This window comes from Notamacropus eugenii, chromosome 2 (genome assembly GCF_028372415.1).
Source record: "Notamacropus eugenii isolate mMacEug1 chromosome 2, mMacEug1.pri_v2, whole genome shotgun sequence".
Taxonomy (NCBI): Eukaryota; Metazoa; Chordata; class Mammalia; order Diprotodontia; family Macropodidae; genus Notamacropus; species Notamacropus eugenii.
Genome location: NC_092873.1, coordinates 536455837 through 536468445, shown reverse-complemented (window position 1 = coordinate 536468445; position 12609 = coordinate 536455837).

Below are 12609 nucleotides of genomic sequence, written 5' to 3'. Positions count from 1 at the left end.
ATTTTATACTGGAATATTGTCTCTGTTTTAACTTGGAAATATTTTGGTCTGCATGTGGCCCCAAAGCACACATTTCCCACTTCTGGTCTAGAGGATGTCATTTTCAGGTTTGAGTTAACACTCTGATGGCTGTCTTAATGAGGAGAGGCAAATCCCAAGCTTTATATGCAAAGCTTGACTTCTTTCCTACCAAATACCATTTCCACAAGGCATGCACATAGCAAATAACAACATGAACAAAACAAAACAAATTATCTAAATTGATAGCAATACAGAAATCAGAGGAAGCAGACACATGAGAATGTGTACCAGACAATACAGAGCTGTGTAGCCCTCCCTTTGGGAGGGAGGTAACTCAGCTCAGCCATGAGAGGAGAGTCCCAGATCTCACCCAAAGGGGACATGCCCCAAACCTCTAGTGTCTCAACCTGGGGACAGAGCCATAATGGAGACCGCTGGCTCCTCTCATGTCTGCTTCTTCCTAGAGGCTTTTCCCTCCTTCAGTAACATGCAGTGGGATTGGCATCATCCATCTTTTTTTTCCCTCAAATCTTGAAGCCATTTCTCTGAATCGCTCATATAAATTATTCTTTGGGCACAAAAAATATTTGGTTAGATTCACATCACGTTTAAGCATTCTGAGGGTTGGCATAGAAGAGGAGCTAGATTTGGTTTGCCCTTTGACCCAGGAGAGAACCAAAAGCAATGAACAAAGGTTGTTGAGGAAGATCTAGTGTTGATATCCAACAAAACTCCCTGACCCTTAGAGGTGCCCAAAGTGGGTGGAGCTGCCTCTCAAGGCATCTTTGCTGGCAGCATTTAAGCAAAGGTTAAATGTCTAACCTTTGTCTAGTGGGTGGGTTGCAGAGAGAGATTTTTTCAAAGTGTGTATTGGACTCCATGGCTTCTGGGATCCTTCTACATCTGAAATTCTGTGAATCTGCGACCAGCTCTTTCTCCTTCTGACTGCTGATGTCCTGAACAAACCTCTCCCTGGAAGCCCTGCCTCCCTGGATACCACATTTTAGGAAGGATCCCAGTCATGCTCCCATGTCCCAGCAGGCACCAGGTGCCCTTCCTCTCTTCCCTTTTCATTTTCTCTTTAGAATTTAAGTTCTTTAAGGGCAGGGACTGTCTTGCTTGTATGCATTTGTATCCTTAGTGTTTAACGCAACACCTGGAATTTACAAAGTTCTTAATAAAGTATTTATTTATGTCTGAATATCTACCTGTCAGTTTCTATTTACTACTTAATGCCCTTTTGTCTTGTCCTCCTGCTGTCTAGCCTATAAGCTCTTGGAAGGCAGAGAATATGTTAGAAATTTTCTGTATCCCTCCCTGCACCAAGCAGAGACCAGGGCTAAAGAAGTAGGTGGATAAAGTAACTGCTCCAATACCAGAAGAAGAAAAGGCTGACCCATAGAAAGGGAAAGACTCACACAAGTAGAAATAGAAAGTCGGGCACTGATTCCCTGAGCTCTCATTTCAGAGCTAAAAACAGCCTCAGAGAACATGGAGTCTCATTTTACAGATGAGGATAGTGATCCAACCAAAGTCAGAGAATTAATAATGAGCAGGACACAGGCTGGCACCCAGGTCCTTTCATTTCAAATGTGGCGTCCTGATGCCTATATAATACAGCCATTTCAAAAATGATGGAAGGAGAAAGGGTGGTACAGTGGATAGATCATGGGGCCTGGAGTGAGGAAGATCTGAGTTCAAATCCAGCCTCAGATACTTACTAGCTGTATGACCTTGGGCAAGTCACTTAAACTACCAAGGCCCCTGTAACAGCAGGTACCCACTAACATTATAACTCACAATGCAGATCCATTACCAGAGGAATCCCAGGTCTTATCCAAAAAATTACAGCAAAATGAAAATGTTGGTAGACATGCTTGATTGGGAGCCCTGGTCAGAATCTCCCCAGTAGCTTCTGAAATCTGTTTCTAGTCATCATCTCATAAAATGAGCTCTAGAAAACCAAGTGTGTACAGATAAGGAAAAACCTGTCTCTGGCAGAAGTATCAGGGGTTTGGTCCAGTGTCTTTTCTTTGCTAAACTGGCAAGAGATTATATTTTCAAAATTTGACTAAAAAATGAATTGAATGCACAATAGTAGCATTGGCATTTGTAATCCACTGGCCCTTGGAACAAAAGGCATTAGGGCCAGATTTCCTGATGTGCATAATCAGTCAGTTACAGACAAGAATGGTGGTTTTATAAGTCCAGCACACACTGCCCCATATGCCTGGAGGAACCATTCCAAAAGGCTATGACAAGCAGCAGAGTTTACACATTACAAGGTCAGGAAATGCCATTGTAAAACTCCATTGGGTTCACAAAGAAGTTCAAGTCAAAGAATGACCTTGCTCAAAGGGAAGCATTTCTGTGCTCCAGGAGATGAAAGATGGGGGGCTTTGGCAAGAGTGGGGTACCAGACAAGCAGCCACTGCACTGACCCCTTTGGGTTTCTCCTAGAAGATCCCTGGCCTCTGCAGTCAGGCATCATTCACCCTGAGCAGCTATCCCTCCACTCTGCCAAGTTATTGACTCAGTATTCAATATGGAAGCTTAATTGGCCATAGCTTCTGTAGTAGAATGGACACAGGCCAAGCATACTCATTTTCAGTGATAACAATGACATGTTCCATGTTATTCCCTGTCCTCCCTGCTCATATTAATGCTACCGTGCTTTTGTACTCTAGCCTCCCATCTACAGCCTATCACTTCACGCTCCCATCTGGTAACCCTGGGCTTCTGATGGGTGAGTACATACCATCAGCAGTCTCAATCCAGATCCATCTCACTACTTCCTAGTCATCTTCACATTGCCCCCACCCCACATAGCCTACCACCACCCCCAGCTCTAAAAACAGCAATCATATCAACGCTGACAAAACCCCTCTCCACAGACCCCACTCGCCATCAAAACATAAGGTCCTTGAGGGTGGGGGTAAGCTTGCTCATCTGTATTTGGATCATAGCTAGCATTCATAAAAGCCCTTTAAGATTTGTGAAATCCCTTACACACATTCTCTCACTTGTATGCCCAGTGTTTAGCACAGGTCATGGCACACAGTAAACGCTGTTTTAATCAAAGCTTTCTTCATTCATTCATTCCTCGACATTTCCTCTCACCTGAATTCACTCCCTCATCATCTCACCTAGACTATTACTATTACCTCCTAACTGGTTTCCATGAGCCCAGCCTCTCCCATCTCCAATTCATCTTCCACCTGGCTGCCAAATTGACTTTCCTAAAGAAAGGCTACTTGTTATAGTGGATAGAGTGCCTGCCTCAGACTTAGGAAGATCTAAGTTCAAGTTTGACCATGACCCATGGTGGCAGACCTTGCCATCCCTTGAAGCACTCCAAGACTAGTGATTAGAGTACTTGTCTGTGGGTGTTGGCAAAGGAAGTGTTCTCCCTAGAGTCCCTCTGCTGTGATTGACCAGGTCTGACCAGGTGAATCCTCACTCAAGAAGCTCCCAGACTTCCATGTTGTCTCTAGCATGAAACACAAACTTCAGAATCCAACTCCAATCTTCCCAGACTTCTTTTACTTAATTGTGCCTCTCTTCCTGAGTTCTGGTCAAGTTGGCTTCCTTGCTGGCCATGTCCATTGCCCACGTTTGTGCAGTCTGTCCCCAGGACCTGGGATGCCCTCCTGGCCTGACCTCTCCATGACCCCACTGTCCAACCACCACCATCCCTGGCTCCTCCCAGCCATCTCCTCACTGTCCCCTCCTATTGCTTTCTTGTTCTTCCCCTCCATTGGACTATCAGCTCCTCAAGGGCAGGAGCTGCTTGGATTTTTGTCCTTCCATCCCCAATGGTTAACCCATAATAAATGCTTAAAAAATTATAATTGGTTGGCAAGAAGAGATTGTTGCTCAGTTTTGTTTGACTCTTTGTGACCCCCATGAAGGGTCTTGGAAGAGATACTGGTATCATTTGCCATTCCCTTCTCCAACTCAATTTACCGATGAGGAAACTGAGGCAAACAGGGTTAAGTGACTTGTCCAGGGTCAGCCAGTGTCTGAGGCCCAGATTTAAACTCATAAAGATGAGTCTTCTTGACTCCAGGCCCAGCATTCTATCCACTGTGCCACCTTTCCAAAGCCCATAAGGGAAACTGAGACCAAGCATCCCAAAGCTTTCTCCTTCTTGATCAGTAGAGCCCCATCTTGTCCTCTCTGGGACCTGGGACTCTGTTTCCTCCAGAAAAAGGACATACAGATTAGAAGAGACAGCCTTAATGGATGCCCAAACCTCAGCTCTTTTAGAAGAAGGTTTAGCCCTCAGAGCTGCATCCAGGACCTGAAACAAAACTTCATGGCACCTGCCTCCTCCTCTTGAGAGGAAACATGGCAGGCATGCACACTATGAGCAGAGGCTCAAATGTAGAAAAGAAGACTCAGTTGCTTCCAGAGGCACTAGGGAATGCCATGTGCCAAGGTAGCCAGCCCTCCATCCACCACAGTTTGGGTAAAGTCAGCAAAATAGGCTGTTTCCACACTTTAGACAAAACAGTTGATCTTGAAAGCATTTTACATTTTCTCAGGTGGTTGCTCAGGACTTTAACCAGACCAAGCCAAAGGGGACTCCTGCCTCTCAAACCCAGCTGGTTTGTCTGCCCATGAGTGTCCCTGCATTACTTTTCTCTCTGACAATTCCCCGATGCCCCATAAAGTAGCCAAGTCAGTCTGTGTGAATCATAAGGGAGAAAATACAGAAAGGCTTGTATTCAAATCCCATTTCAGCTCTTAACACTAGAGTCTATGGACCTGGATTCAAAGCCTGCCTTGCCGCTGACTACCTGTATGAAATTGAATAAGTCACTTAACTATTCTAGGCCTCAGTTGATGTATCTGTAATTCTAAGGTTCCTTCCTTTTCTAGATCTATGATCCTTTGTCTCCATGACTCATCATGTGTATGGTCTTGAAGAGGCAGGTCACCGAATGGATATGAGCTTCAATTTGCTCCTCTGCAAAATGGCATTAAAATAAGCAAGAGGAGGAACCAAGATGGCAGAGTATCAGGAAGGAATACAGCCCAGCTTTCCCCTACAACTCCTCCATAAACTCCTACAGAATGCATTAGACCAAGTCTTGTCAAGAAATCCAAGACAAAAATCTAAGGGAACCATTTTTTCATACCAGGTTGGCACAGGTGGTTAGAGAGTGGCATAGACACTGGGGAATCGAATCTAGCCAGGAATGGCCATGAGATTCCAGTCTAAAGATTAAAAGAAGACTGAAGTTGCAGACCAAGGCAAGAAGAGGTCCCAAAACCACACCTTTCATGTGCCAGGCAGTGCCAATCGGCAGCCCTATTGCTCACTATCCAGTTTCAGGTCACAAATCCAAGTTGGATAGCCTGACCATGGGGGTGGAGGGGGTCATTCCAGGATAAAGGGTCATCATACATCTTAGGCCATGAAATGGACAGGGTACAAATTCTGAAGCAAACAATCACTGTGTGGATCTGACCCCAGGAACACAGCTGGGTCTCAAAATCAGCCTCTGGTCCAATCCATGGCCTGCGACACAATAACCAGGGCAGGAATTCTGGAACAAAAAGGAGTCTACAGAACTTTCTAGCTAACTGATGATGGTTGAGTGCAGCAGTAGTCTGGAACTCCAATCAGAGGCAAATTTGTAAGTATATTGCTCAGACCTTAATCCAGATCAGGAACTTACAGAGCTCAGACCATGAAGGCAGTGATCTGAATTTAGCCTAAATCAAAATACTCTGAGAACAATGAAGACTTGCAGGTCCCAAGCTCACAATCTCCCTAAGATTCTCGCAAAACACATTTAATACCCCAAGAAACCAGCAGGGAAAAGAATCAGCCCAGACTTCTCCTCCAGAATTGCAGAGAAACAGAGACTAACAATATCTGAAGTCAGGAAGCAGACTGGAAGAATGAGCAAACAAATCGACAACCTCACCATAAAGATGTGTGATGGTGACAGGTACGATCAAGTCAGAAACATAGAAGAAGAGAATGGTTCCAAAACAACTACAAGCAAAACTTCAAAGGAAAACACAAACTGGGCACACATTGAAGTAGAATACCTGAAAAGATGAAGCAAGAGTTGGGGGAAAATAAATTATTATTTTTTTATAAATGCAATGAGAACACTAACAAAAGAATAGAAATGAGAGCTAAGGAAGAAACAATTGGAAAGAGAACTAATAGCTTGGCAGAAGAGGTACTTACCTAAACGACAAAGTCCCTTAAAATTAGAATGCATCAAATAGAAGAGACAAGAAATATTAAAATAATATCAAAAGAATGAAAATATAAAAGAGAGTCTAGAATATCTCACAGCAAAAGTGGCTCACCTGGAATAGCTGGAGGAGAGATAATTTAAGAACTCTTAGACTAAGAAATAAAGAGAATGATGGAAATATGGCTACAACATATGCATGGTCCCTTAGCGTCTGGAAAACCCACGATGCCAGGTATTGGGGCAAGAACTCACTAGTAACCTAAGATGGGCCTTTATTGAAACAGTGTCCCTGATGGACAGCTCAGAGCTGCAGAGACACTGGGAAATATAAACACAGGAGTTCAGAAAAACAGAAAAACGTAATCATGAACAAGCCATCCTAAGGGACGGGTATTCTGCTATGGGGAGAGGCCACGTGTCCCCTCAGAGCTCTCTCATCATTAGGGGTCATGGAGAGAGTCTGGTACCCAGAGGGTCTGGAAGTGATTCTGATGCTTTGAGGATCTTAAGAGAAGAATGGAAAAGGAGAAGATAATTATGTTGGTGGGGGGAGTCAGAGGAAGGATGAGGAAAATGATCTTACATAATTGGGATAGGCTGATGTTATACCAAGAAGGAGGAAGGGATGAGAAGGGGTAGGAAACACTTGGATTTCACTCACCCCTGAACTGATCAGAGGAGAGCAGACTACACACACACACACACACACACACACACACACACACACACACACACACACACACACACACACACACCCCTCTGAACACAGAATAAATGTAAGTCAGTAAGGGAACAGGGAAAAGCGGGAAAGGACAAAGTGGAGAGGAGAAGAAATAGAGAGGGTGGATTAAGAGAGGAATTAGGCCCTAAGCAGAGGAATTAGCCTTAAACAAACCAAACTCGGAGGCTGGTGGATCTAGAAGACTATAAATGCACTGTAGGTAAGGGAAAGAAAAGAGGAGCAGGGATCAGAAACAGATTATGGAAGGGAAATAAAGAGGATTTTCATTGATCGAAAACTAAATTTTTATTTAAAAATTTTCAAGATATTCATAATATCTGCAGTACCCACGTTATAGGGCAGATATCAGACTCCAGTGAGATAACATACATGAAGCACTTTGCAAACTCTAAAGACCTCTGTACAGGCCAGTTATTATTCTCAGCATCCTGGTCAGCCTCCTGTGAATGTTCTGTAACTTGCCAATGGCCTTCCTGGCTATGGGAGATGAGGGAGAGAGACGTGTCCAGAAGAAGGACAGCTGGGAACACAGGTGACTGGAAAAATGGTGTTTCAATCAACATCCATGAGGAACACTTTGTCCCAATGGCCATGAAGACAGCAGAAGAACACACTGTGGAGTGCTTACAGCTTGGACAGAAATTGAAGATCATTCACTGCATCCTGGGACATCTCAGGTCAGCTTGACTTTTTGTCCTGCCACTAGACACTAGAAGAGAGAGTGTGACTGATGACTTGGCACAGCTCTGCCTTGCTTAAATCCAACTCATAGGCAAGGCAAAACCACTCCATAAAGTCATTGGTCCTCTTCAAAAATGAAGGGCAGACTTCTGGGAGCTAAGATGGTGGAGTAAGCAGTAATCACCATCACTCTGCCATATTCACCTCCAAACTATCATGAAGTAGTAACCCAAAACAATCTTGGAACAGCAAAAGCAGCAAAAAGATTGGGTGGAGCAGTCTTTTAGCCTGGGAAACTTGGAGGATCAGAAGGAAGGTCTGTCTCACTCATATAAAATGGGAATGCAGTCGAGGACAGGACACATCCCATAAGTCAGCAGCAAGCCCCACCTCAGCAATCCAGTGGGAGATCCTGAGTCCCAGTGAGGTGGAGCAGACAGACACCAACACTAGGACCTTCTACATGCCTTAGCATAGCCAGGAGAATGGGGAGACTCTGGCTCCAAGAACTACCATATGCTTCAGCATAGGTCTGGGCAAACAGGCAGCCTCCAGTAGCCAGACAGTCATATGCTTCATTATGTAGCCCTGGGGAAACACAGAACCACCCCAGCAGCCTCAACACACATCAGACATCAGCATGGATCCCTGGTCCAATATCAGCTGAAGGGCCAGAACCCTCCAGCCACCCCCCAACCCTCCTCCGTCAGTTCAGCACCAGATATGAGGGTTTCCCATGGACTTCAGCAGTGCAGCACAAGCCCAAGACTTACAGCTCCTGATATAAAGAGTCAGAGACAGTGCCCCTTCCAAGCTCAGAGCAGAGCTCAAATTTAAAAGAAAGAAATAAAGCCAAAAATATCAGTAAAAAAAAAAAAAACAAAACAACCCCCAAAAGATCTGGTCATAGAAAGTTATGACGATGACAGAGAAGATCAAGACTCAAACTCAGAAGAGGACAACAAGGTCAAAGCACCTGTGGCTAAACCCCAAAGAAAAGTAGAAAATGCTCTCAGGCCCAGAAAGAACTCATCGAAGAGCTCAAAAAGAAGCATTAAAGTCATATAAGAGAGATAGAAGAACAATTGGGAAAAGAAATGAGAGTGGTGCAAGAGAATTAAGAATAAAAGAGTCAACAGCTTAGGGGGAAAAAAAAAAGAAAAGAACTGCTTTAAAATGGAATTGGCCAAATGGAAAAGGAGACACAAAAATCCATGGATTAAAACAAGTCCTTTAACAGGACAATTGGCCAAGTAGAAAAGGAAGTACAAAAGCTAACTGAGGAAAATAACTCTTTAAAAGGTAGAATTGGGCAAGTGAAAGCTAATGACTCTATGAGACATCAAGAATTAATCAATAAAATTCAACAGAAGGAAAAAATAGAAGAAAATGTGAAATGCCTCATTGGAAAAACAGCTAACCTGGAAAATAGATCCAGGGGAGACAATGTCAGAATTCTTAGACTCCCTGAAAGCCATAATCAAAACAAGGAACTAGACAGCATTTTTCAAGAAATCATCAAGGAAAACAGCCCTGATATGTTGGAACCAGAGGGCAAAATAGGCATTGAAAGAATCCACCAATCGTCTCAGTAAAGAGATTCCAAAATAAAAACTCCAAAGAACATTTTAGGAGAACATAAGGGACTCCATGAAGTGGAACTATCATCTTCCCTACATGGGAAGATGATAGTTGTAATTCTTAAAAGTTGTACCATTAATAACACAGTTGAATGAATATGCATGTACAGAGGGCAGGCTATAAGGTGAACTTGAGGGGATGACATTAAAAAATAACTAAGGGATGAGTAAAAAGAGTACAGTGGGTACAGAAGGAAGGGAGAGGTACAATAGAGTAAATTATCTCACATGAAGAGGCAAGAGAGACCTATTACAGTAGAGGAAAAGATGAGAGGATGGGCAATGGGCATGCTTGAATCTTACTCTCATCACTATTGGCTCAAAGAAGGAATAATATACACAAGCAACTGAATATAGAAATCTATCTTAACTGGCAGGGAAGTAGGAGCAGAGGAGATTAAATAAAGAGGTGACTGACTGAAGAGAGGCCAAATCTGGGGAAGCAAAACACTGTTGAGGAGGGAAAGGGTGAAAGAAGGGAGAGAACAAACAGGAGGAAACATTGGATGGAGGGAAATACAGTTAGTAACCATAACTGTGAATATCAATGGGATGAATGCTCCCATAAAACAGAAGCAGACAGCAGAGTGGATCAAAACCCAGAATCTTATATGTTGTTTACATGAAACACACTTGAAGCAGAGAAACACACACAGGATAAAGGTAAGGGCTTGGATCAGAATCTATTATGCTTCAGCTGAAGTAAAAAAAAAAAATAGGGGTAGCAATCCTGATCTCACACAAAGCAAAAGCAAAAATAGACCTAATTAAAGAGATAAGTAAGAAAACTACATCTTACTGAAAAGGTACCATTGACAATGAAGCAGTAGCAATAATAAACATCACCCAAATTCTTAAAGGAAAAGTTAAGTGAGCTATAGGTTTGTGACCAAATAAGAGATAAAGTGCATTACAACATGTAAAATAGATAACTTTGGTTATATTAAATTAAAATGCTTTTGACTAAACAAAACCAATACAACCAAGATTAGAAGGGAAGTAGAAAGCTGGGAAATAATCTTTATGGGCAAAGGCCTCATTTCTCAAATATAGAGAGAAGTGAATTTATAAGAATAGAAGCCATTCCTCAATTGATAAATGATCAAAGGATATGAACAAGGAGTTTTCAGATGAAGAAATCAAAGCTATCTATAGGCATATGAAGAAGTGCTCTAAATCACTTCTGATTAGAGAAATGCAAATTAAAACAGCTTTAAGGTACCACCTCATACCTGTCAGATTGGCTAACATAACAAAAAAAAAAGAAAATGACAAATGTTGGCGAGGATGTGGGAAAATTGAAATACTAGTGCATTATTGGTGGAGTTGTGAACTGATTCAACTATTCTGGAGAGCAATTTGGAACTATGTTCAAAGGGCATCCTAATTGCACATATCCCTTTCATCCTGCAACACCATTCCCAGGTCTGTATCCCAAAGAGATTTTTTTAAAAAAAGAAAAAGGCCTACATGTGCAAATATATTTATAGTAGCTCTGGTGGCAAAATAATGGAAACTGAGGGATTGCCCATCAATTGGAGAATGATTGAACAAGCTGTGGTATATGAATGTGATGGAATATTATTGTGCAATAAGAAATGATGAACAGGCAGATTTCAGAAAAAAAAAAATCCTGGAAAGAGTTGTACAAAATGATGCAAAGTGAAATGAGCAGAACCAGGAAAACATTCTACACAGTATCAGCAATATTGTGTGATGAAAAACTGAATGACTCAGCTCTTCTCAGTAACACAATCATCCAAGACAAGTACAATGCACTCGCAAAGGAAAATGCTGTCCACATCCAAATAAAATACTAATGGACTCTGGATGTAGATCGAAGCAGGCTTTTTCCACTTACTTAATTCTTTTTTGTGCTTTTTTTCTTTTGATCTGTTTCTTCTTTCACAGCTGTAACTAATATGGAAACATGTTTTACATGATAGCACATGGATAACCTATATCAAATTGCCTACCATTTTAGGAAGTGGGGAGGGGAGGCAGAAAAATTTGGAATTCAAAAACTTGTAAAAACAAATGCCTAAAATTTTCTTGACATTTTTTGGAGGGGAATAAGATGCTATTTTATTTTATTTTACTAAAAATGAAGGACAAACCACAACAATATGAGGAAGTGAAGAAGAAGGGTGGGTCTGAGAAGATAGTGAATTCTGTTTTGTGCATAAGCTTGCTACAGTTGGAGGTGTCCACTTGGCATTTGTGACATGAATTAGAAAAGTTGAGATGATAGCTTAGGAAAGAGAGTTGGGCTGGATAGCTCCAGAGAGATTTGGGGAGTCATCCACATGGAGATGATTATTGAAGTCAGGGGCAGGTGATGAGACTGTCCAGTGAGAGAGTCTAGAGAAAGAAGCAGAGAAGAAGGAAAAGGCTTCTGGGACACCAGCTGGAAGAAGGGAGATGGATGATGACATAATAGGAAAGGAAAGTGAGGAATGGTCATAGAGTTAGGAGGAGAAGTAGAAAAGGGCAGGGGAGGTATAGGCAGAACGGTAGTTTTAAGAAAAATCAAAAATAATTAGTAACCACATTAGAAAATACTCCAAAAACACTAGTAACTAGAGAAACATAAACCACCATTCAGAAATTTGACAAAGCTGACAAAAGATGGGAATAGTCACTACTGACTGGAAGATGAAGAGGTGAGATCTTGATGTGTCACTGTTTGCTGAACACAGAATCAAACCCCATTTGATTCTTAAGAGTACACTGAGGGCTCACTCTCAATAAGGCATTTATCATACATGAGCAGAATTGTTCAAGATTCCTTGAGTGACCACCTCATCCATCAACCCTTTGTCCACTAATATCAGGGATCCTGGGCTGATTACCTCAGTCCCTTGAAGACTACAGGGCTTCCTGGAAGGAAGGAATCTGTGATCCTTCAACAGCATATCATCCTTCACAGAGAAGCAAATGCTTGGATGAGGGACTTGTTTGTGCATGCATGTACATGTATGTACTTGTGAATATGTTTATGCAAATATATTCATATATATACATATATATATATTTACAAATATAGTGTTGTTCTTCAGTCATTTCAGTTGTATCTGACTCTTCATGACTCCATTTGGGGTTTCTTGGCAAAGATGCTGCAGTGGTTTTCCATTTCCTTCTCCAGCTTATTTGACAGATGAAGAAACTGAGGAAAACAGGGTTGAGCGGCTTACCCAAGGGGGCACACAGCTAATCAGTGTCTGAGGTCAGATTATAATGTATGTATGTGTTATACATATGATGTATATATGTATATGTGTGTGTTGAAAGAATCAGAGCC